Consider the following 7,545-nt stretch of genomic DNA (forward strand, 5'->3'; position numbering starts at 1 on the left):
CTTTTTACTTTTTTCTTAATACCTTATCCTTTTCTCTTACTCTCTGATTTCTTATTTTATATATCCCTGGAAGAGCCTCTCCTTTATCCTCTCTCTCACCCCACCCTTGTAAATCTTAATCTATACACCCTTGTAAAAGTCTATTCCTTATCATATTCCCTAGTTCTCTTATATCTTTATAGTTTAGAAGACTTTTATACCTTTTTAGATATAAAAATTATTTCTTCTTTTACCCATATCAAAGAGAATAAGGTTCCTGCACTAGCAGCTCTCCATCCACTGTTTTCTCAGTATCAGTTCTTCCTTTCATGCCCCAACTGTATGAAATAATTATTTCTTCTTACCCTTTCCTACCCCATATTGTTTTTTAGATAAAACCCATTATGTTCATCTCCAACCTTTCTTTCCAACTATTTTCATAATGATAAGTCTTAAAAATGCTGATATTTTCAAATATAAGAAGTAAGCAGTTTGATTTTAATGAATCCTTTGTAATTATTCTTTAATGTTTTTCTTATATTTCTTATGCATCTTATATATCAAATTTTTTATCGAGTTCTGATCTTTTTTGTCACAACTACCTGAAAGTCATTGTTGGTTAATTTTTTTTAAATTCAGAATTAAATCCAACTTTGCTGGGTAAAATGACTCTTTTGTTTTTTTAAGACCTCCAATCTTTTAGTATGGAAGCTACAGGTCTTGTGAAATCCTGATTATATCTCTGGAGTATTTAAATTGTTTTTTTTCCCTTGTTGCTTGCAATATTTTCTCTTTAACCTGGGAGTTTTGGAATTGAGTTATGGCATTCCTAGAAGTTTTCCTTCTGAAGATCTCTTTCAAGTGGTGCATGGTAGATTTTTTTCCTATTTCAGGGAAATTTTCCTTATCAATTTCCTGTAATATTATTTTGAATCATAAATTTCAAGTAGTCCAACAATTGTCATATTGTCTCTCCTCAAACTGTTCTCTAGATAAGTTGTTTTTCTAATGAGATGTTTTAGATTCTCTCGAATATTTTTCTAGTTTTATTATTTCTTGGTGTCTTATAGCATCATTCAGTTCCCCTTGCCAAATTCTATTTTTCAAAGAGCTATTTTCTTCTTTAAAATTGTAGACCTATTTTTCCAATTAGTTAACTTTCTTTTTACAACTTTCTTGGATTGCTGTTTTTTCCCTTAAAATTTTCTCCAGTCTCTCATATGATTTTTCATTTCCTTTTGAAGTTCTTCTAAGAACTCCTTTGGAGTATGTGATTATCTGACATTATTCTTTGGGATAAGAACAGCATTTTTTACTTCACTATCTTTATCTTTGAAGGTCCTTTTTCCTTTGCTTATTCATTTTTATTTTATTTTTAATAGCTAATTATTATAATCAGATTTAACCCCAAATTATGGATAATGGTGCCCCAAGCCTCAGGTTCTCCTTACTATTATTTTCTGAATTTTGTGAATTCTAAGTGATTTTCCTAAAGCTCATGTTTGATCATATCATTTTCCCACAGGATAAATTCCAGTGGCTCCCTTGTTATAGGGAATCCCAGGTGAAGAAACTCCTTTACTACTGAAGGTCTGCCACCTTCTTTGTAACTTAGAATGTCAGAAAATTGCCCAGGCCTTAGAGCACTGAAAAGTTGTGTTTGGGGGTATAAACTAAAATGTAATAAAAGTGATCAGTCATAAGCCAGTGTGTGTCAGAGTGTATATGAAAGGCAAGATTTGACTTCTGGTCTTCCTTGCTCCAAAGCTGTATTTTTCCACTAGATCATTCTGCTTCTCATTGACTCTAAGAGGAAATATTTCAACTTATTTTCATTCTCTTGTTTTAAACTTTCTATTTTTGTATTTGTAATCATGTATATAATTATTTATATGGCAGTGCCTAAATATAATTTATAAATAAGCAAATTTATGTATTTGGGGGAGTAATGAAAATTTTTTTTTTGCTGATCAGCATGTATGATCAAAGAAGTCTTGAGTCCATTAAACTACAGGACCTTTGTTTTCTGCTACTCATTTCCCCCCTTCTGGAGATAGACAGTGTTGTTTAGTGGGTAGAGGGCTGAGCTTGGAATCAGGAAGACGAGTTCAAATTAGCTTGAGTCAATTTAGCAAGTCATTTAATCTCTATCTGCCCTGAGTTTCTTTTCTGTAAAATGGAAATAATACTAGCACCTGTGTTACAGAGTTATTGCAAAGGTCAAATGGGATAATATTCATGAAGAATTTTACAGACCTTAAAGTGTTACTCTTATTAACCTTATTAATAATTACTTCCATTAATAAACCTGGGTATTATTGTGACTATTATCCTCTCCCAATGTGATTATTATCTTCACTCCCTTATATTCCTGCCCTCTTTAAATCCCCAACTCTTGCTAATCCACAAAGAACCCTCCATTCTTTCTAGCATCTTCTTAGCATTTAAATACATATGGCAAGTTTGTGTAACCATAGAGTTTTAACACTTAGAATCATATATTTTTGGAGCAGTTTTATATTTCAGTTTTATCTCCCCGTTTTACCTTGGATTGGATTGGATTATTCAAATTACCACAACATTGCCAGTAGTAGGCTCTTAAAAATAAAAATAGTTCCATAACTGGACTGTGTTGAAGAGAAGATTTGTAATCTTTGCTACCTATATGTTCTAGAATTAAAAAAAAAATTGGGGAAGAAAATCTTTGGATGGTACCCCTGGGATCATGAAATAGCAATAATTAATTCAATTTACAAATTGCTTTTGTCACAACTGTTAGGTGGGACTACACAAGTGCTGTTGTGCAATTTGTAGATGAGAAGACTAAGACTTAAAAAGGAGATTTGAATTGTCTAAATTCTTTACACAGTTTGCAGATGTGAAAGCAGGGCCCAAGTCTCCCAACATCTTGATCTGGTATTCTTTACACTACTTGATGCTTTCTCCCTTAATTTAAAACAATGAACACAAAAAACATCCTGCTCATTCTATCAACAATTCTAGCTCAGCTTTATAGGAGAGAGAATAGTTACCCCGCAGTGTTCTTTTCAGAAATGAAGGATGTACTCATGTGAATTTCTACCTTTCCCTGAATCTATCACCCATTAATCAAAAAATGTTGAACCTATTTCTGCTTACATAAAATCTTGAAGGAAATGACTTCCATATATCACAAATCAGAGCCAGGAACTAGGAAGTTTGGATGAAATACAACAGACTTAAAGGAGACATACATATAAATAAACGTCAAATACATCAGTATGTCTATGCTGTTAAGTATAGACCTAGGCTTCTTAAACTTTTTCTCCTTGCAACTCCTTTTCATCTGAGAAATTATTATATGACCCCTGGTATACAGGTATATACAATAGGTATACAAATCAAACATTTACTGATGATCATAATTTTGCAGTTCCCACATTCAGTTATGAGACTCCATGTGGGGTCATGATCCACAGTCTAAGAAGCTTTGGTATAAACAATAATACTTCTGAATTTATATTATAGGATTATGCTTTAGAGCTGGAAAGGACCTCAAAGGTCATCTAGTCTCTCTTCTTAATGTTTCATAGTCCCCTAGGGATCTGTTGTCTTTCTACCTCATTTGTCCATCCTGCCTCTAGCCATTGCTAAGCCAAAGTCAATGAGGTTTATGTTCCAACACACCAACACTTCCTCAGCAACATGCAAATACCTAAGCTTATCTCCGGTTTGTAGAGATAACAATTTTATTAGTTTAAGAAATTACCCCTATTAATGCCAATCTGCACCTTCTATAGAAGACAGAAAATAATTTAATATAGAATTAAGTATATTTTAGAAGAATTTAAGAGTGGCCTAGAGCAGAGAGAGATAAAATGATTTATCTAGCATCATAGAAGCTGTATGTGTCAGAAATGGGACTTCATCCATTATGTTACACTGACTCTTATCACCTAATTAGCAAGACTAATTAAATCAAATATAAAGCTAAATGGTGTCTACTTCCTTGCTCTTCACTGTCACACTCACTGTCTCCCCTTAAATTCCATCCTGGGGTTTCTGTTTCCCTAACTTTATCTCCCACTAAAATTGATTTGAAGGTATTTTTTGTGCCTGCTTGGCTAGTCGCAGTTAATGAAGCTTGCCCTGGATAAGAAAAATGGTAGTTATGGCTCTAAACCCTCTATGATAAGAGCCATTTTTAAATATTTTTTTCTTTTTAAAAAAAAAAAGTTTAAAAACATTATTATTATTATTATTATTTTTGTATCTTCTTCCCTTTCCTCACAGGCCCTAAAACCAGGGCTCAATCAATACTGTTGACCAATGAATGGAAATTTCCAGAGCAGTTTCTTCCCCCTCTGTCCCCACTGCCAGGTGCTTGGATCATGAGTTCTTCCAGGCCAAGGACTCCGGGCTGGCCCTGACTCAGGTCCCAAGTCTATTTACGTCTTTTTATCTCAGGGTTTGAGCTTTGGCACCTCGCACCCAAGAGACCTCCCCTTCTTATTGCCAGGCACATACCAACACAGCCTTATCTGGCCAGGGGAGGACGCCTCCCCAGAGCGACAAACACTGGCTCCCAGGCCTTCCCTCCTGCCCATGGATTTCCTGTCAGCCCAAGGACAAGATTTTGGGGGTTTCTGGGAACAAAGACCATTTTTTTTGGTCATTCAAATGACTATTATCATCACCTCCAATTAATCCTTGATGCTAATGAGCCTCCTCCTTAGTGATTTCCCCCAAAAAACACCGCCCCCCCCTTTCCACACTACATCTATAGAGTCATAGATTTGGAGAGTAAGGTAACTTTAGCGATCACAGAGTCCTAATTTACAGATGAGGAAACAGAAGTCCAGGGAGGTAAAGTTTTTCTTGCCCAGTTTTGCACACAGTGCCTGAAGTATCATCCAAGCCCAGATCCCTGGACTCCCAGTCTCACACCCTACAACTAGAAAGAATTGCTGCTGGAGCCCAGCTGACCACCTTGGGCCTGATGGCTAACGCCTACTTGACAACCCTAAGAGGCCCCCAGAACAGTGACAGGATGGAGAATATCCATCACAGGAACCAAGTGATTCATCAAACCCCTGTGTTCCCACTGGGGAAGGGAGCTCTCCCTTTTCTTATAGTAGAAAGAGTGAGAAGTCCTCAACGTCAGCTTTTAAGCAAGTCATCAGCCTACTTAACATTAGTGTCAGCACTTACCTTAACCTGCCTGAGTCACGGGGTGTCACAGAGTACGGGGTGGGACGCAGGAGGATAAGAAGACTGGAAAAGGAGGAGGGGGCTAGGTTGGGAAGGCTTTAAACACCAGAGGATTTTGTACTTGATCCTGGTGGCCATGGGGAGCCCCTGGAGCTTACTGGCCATGAAAGATGAAATAGTTGGACCCTTGTTTTAGGAAAATCACTTTGGTGGTTGAATCCAGTGATGGAGTGAGGAAAAATTTGTGGCAGTCAAAGCCTACTGGTAAAGCAATGATCCAGGAGTGAGAGGATAAGGCATGGACTGTGGGGTCTAAGGTGAGTGGGCACACGGCACACAAACACACACACAAGGTTGAGAATTCCTGTTCTGAGCCCAAAACAGAGAAAGAGAGCTAAAAGTCCTAACCCTAAATGCAAAGCATTTTTTATTTTGATTATTTGTTACATATACTATTTTAGGAAGATTTCACTTATTAAAATGTAAGCTCCTTGAGAGAAAGCTTTTGCTTTTCTTTGTATCCTCAGTAGCTGGCAGAGCATTAACTGAGTGATCAATCAATGTTTATTTACTTACTAATGTATTGTTTATTTTTTTTTTTAATTGAAGGCAGCAATTCTCCAATTGATAAATGGTCAAAGGATATGAACAGACAATTTTCAGATGATGAAATTGAAACTATTTCCACTCATATGAAAGTGTTCCAAATCACTATTAATCAGAGAAATGCAAATTAAGACAACTCTGAGATACCACTACATACACAGATGGATTATAAAACTAAAGAAGAAAAGATTCTTTGTCACTGAAAAGAGAGCTGCAATAAATATTTTGTACATGTGGGTGCCCTTCCTGTTTGTTCTTCTTAGGGTATATACCTAGGAGCAGTAACTCTGGATCAAATTGTATCCATAGTTTAAAAACTGCCATTCTCCAATTTATGGCCATTCCCTTGGATTCCCATCCTTTGCCACATCAAAAAGACAAATGAATATTTTTGTACGTCCTTAGAATTTGTTTTGCTTGGGACTTTTGTTTTTCACATATATCTGATTCTTCATGCCCCTATTTGGGGTTTTCTTGGCAAAGATTTTGGAGTGATTTTCCATTTCTTTCTCCAGCTTGTTTTACAGATGAGGAAACTGAGATAAACAGCATTAAGTGACTTTCCCAGGGTCACACAGCTAGTAAGTGTCTGAAGTCAAATTTGAACTCAGGAAGATGAGTCTTCCTGATATCCACTGCATTACCTCGCTGCCCTGCTTAGGGTTAATCCCTCCCTTTATCTATTTATTTTCCCCTTTCCAACTCCTTCTTCATTGTTGAATGAAAAATATTTCTGTACCTATCTCTGTGTACATGTGTGTATTCTTTATTTGGGTACTTTTGCAATCTAATTATGAAATCAAATTTTCTCTAATCTTCTTTTCCCTTCCCCCTACCCAGTTTATTCTCCTCTATTTTCATTTTTTTCTTATCAAGACTTAATAAAATCTGAGGTAACAAAGCCTTCTTTATGAATTCTGATGATAATAGGGATCAGAGAATACATGTATTAAATAGCTATATTTGAATGTAAGCAGTTTATCTCTGTTTAGTATTGGTATCATTGTTCATTCACAATTATCTTTTTATGTTTCTCTTTACTTATATATTTGAACTTCAAAGTTCCTCTGAAGCTCTGGTCTTTTCAGAAGGAATGTTTAGAAGTTCTCTATTTCATTAAAGGTCAATTTTTTTCCTGTACCATTATAGTAATTTTCTCAGGGTAAGTTATTCTTGGCTCTAAGCCCATATCTGTTGTCTTCTGAAATATTGTAAGTTTTCTACCCCTTTATAGTGGTCTGTGATCTATTATTTTTTAGTATTTGAATCACTTCTTTCTGGATGCTTATAATATTTTACATTACATTGGTTTTCCTTTGATTTGGATTTTGGTTATGATATTCCTGGGAGTTTTTAATTTGGGAGTTTATTTTAAAAAATGATGAGTGAATGCCATCTATTTCCACTTTGCCTTTTGGTTCTGAGAGATCTAGCTAGTTTTCCTTTAAGATTTCTTGAAACATATGGGATTATAGAAATCTATCTTACCCTTCAAGGGAGGAGAATGGGATATGGGAAGGGGGAGAGGGTGACAAAAGAGAGGATATATTAGGGGAGGGAGTAGTCACTAGAAAAACACTTTTGAGGAGGGATAGGATGAAAGGAAAGAGAAAATAAATAGGGGGAAATACAATTAGCAATAGCAATTGTAAAAAAAATTTTGAAGCAAGTTTCTCTGATGGAATATTATTGTTCTGTGGAAAATGATGAGCAGGATGTTCTCAGGGAAAAAAACCCTGGAAAGTCCTCCATGAACAAAATGAAATATAC

Source organism: Sarcophilus harrisii, chromosome 4 (genome assembly GCF_902635505.1).
Source record: "Sarcophilus harrisii chromosome 4, mSarHar1.11, whole genome shotgun sequence".
In the NCBI taxonomy this organism is placed as follows: domain Eukaryota; kingdom Metazoa; phylum Chordata; class Mammalia; order Dasyuromorphia; family Dasyuridae; genus Sarcophilus; species Sarcophilus harrisii.